The sequence below is a fragment of the Bombus vosnesenskii genome, unplaced genomic scaffold (genome assembly GCF_011952255.1).
Source record: "Bombus vosnesenskii isolate JDL3184/JDL3185 unplaced genomic scaffold, Bvos_JDL3184-5_v1.1 scf7180000014105, whole genome shotgun sequence".
Classification (NCBI taxonomy): domain Eukaryota; kingdom Metazoa; phylum Arthropoda; class Insecta; order Hymenoptera; family Apidae; genus Bombus; species Bombus vosnesenskii.
This window is the reverse complement of record NW_022883371.1, coordinates 162,429-164,088: the sequence shown is the minus strand read 5'-3', so window position 1 is coordinate 164,088 and position 1,660 is coordinate 162,429. Positions and strand designations below refer to the sequence as shown.

The 1,660-nt window shown below is 39.2% G+C and overlaps 1 long non-coding RNA gene across 1 annotated transcript; it reads right to left on the bottom strand.

The window, feature by feature from the left end:
- Positions 1-271: 271 nt before the first annotated feature.
- Positions 272-1,137, bottom strand: LOC117239681. Its single transcript, XR_004494512.1, has 2 exons — positions 1,017-1,137; positions 272-892 (listed from the first exon to the last, which is right to left on the bottom strand). It is a non-coding gene; the product is annotated as an uncharacterized LOC117239681 (long non-coding RNA).
- Positions 1,138-1,660: the final 523 nt, after the last annotated feature.

The window sequence follows — 1,660 nt, the reverse complement described above, 5'->3', positions numbered from 1 at the left end:
CTTACTCGTTAAGTGTACTGACAGCATCACTGGAGCGTTCCCCTTAGATAAATTAAAATATCGATCGGGACACGCCAATTATAAGTTTGACGTTGTACTAATATCAGCCACGTCACCGTTCCCGCGCACACACTTGTACAATATCCTAGTAAACGTTGTAATAAATAATTTATGTAAATTATAAAAAAATATGTTTAGCTCCTCTTTCGAAACTTTAACATTTATTTCATTTAATTGTCTTTTTTCCTAGGAAAATAAATTGTTTAGTCCGTCGAAATAATAGTTGCTTTATTTAAATTTAAGAAGAGATAAAATAAAATTAATACACAGCTACCATAATAGAAAAGCTTGAGTTTTGGTCAGAATTTAATCGGCGAACATAAACGTATAACAGGATATTTATAAAAATTGTATACATAAGACGTAAACTTTTCAACTATGATAGCACCTGCATACATGTATGTATGTTAAAAAGTTATAATATATTCAGAAACGTTGCGTTTATAACGCATATACAACGAAGAACCCTCAATTATATACACAGTATGAAAATTAAAGTATATAATCCATCTTCCTTGTCTTCGGTTAAGTCTGCTCGAAAAGCAGTTCCTACGACAGCTTGAAATTTTGACGCTCGTCGCATCGCATTATCCCATGAGTCGGCGAATGAACACGGCCACTGACGTATAATATGTGGGCCGAAAAAAACCAGTGACTCGTTGATACCTTGGTTGAAGCAGCTCCAGGAAATCGATATCGACAAGTTGAATCATTGCTTCTGTGGTCTCGCGGTAAGCAGTTAAAGTGGTTTTCGGCAGTTCGTTGTACCTTTCCGCCGTTGGCGAGAGGTTAATGGACTATGTATCGGTCGCGGTACGTCAATATCACGCATCTGCGAATTATTTTTCCGGTCATTTATTTATACATTTTGATATATGTATAAATTTCGGTTGATTTTTTTATGGTTGAGCCACGGAAAAATTTTAACGCATGGACAACAATATCGAGAGGTGTACTTTTCGAGCGATGGCAGCAGCAGTAGCGGCGGCGGTGGTGGTGGAGGCGGAGGCGGAGGCGGTGACGGTAGAAGCAGAGGCAGGTAGATGGTATGCAGACGTTGACTAGAGTCAGCCGGGGTGGTTGTGCATTTAGCAAGCTGTCGCCCCCAACCAGTCCGCCGTGTCAGGCCACTGACAGTTTTCATTCCGCGCATACTTGACGTGCAACCGGCTCCTCTTCGCTCGCTTCGTTTCTACTAGAACCGCCAACACCATGCCGATCGCTGCGATTAATTATTTTGTCGATCCACTACCTTTTCTTTTCTTCGTCTAACGATGCCAGTCATAGCTCGTTTAATCTCGATAATCTACGTCCTATAGTCGTTTGCGTGGATCCGTAATAAGTTGCGCGCATCATAGGTAATAGTCGTGTAGCATTGTTGTCGCGAACGTGGAAATGAAATTCCTGAATTGGAAAAAATCATATTTTAATACCTTTCGATTTGTCTAAAATGCGATATGACGTGAAATTTTTTTTAATTTAGAAAGAACTATAAACTCGTCTATTTCAGGATTGAACATTTACAATCTATCAAGAAGCTATTAACTTTGCCAGCAAACGTAAATAAAAGTAATTGGTTTACGAAACATTTTATGCTTGA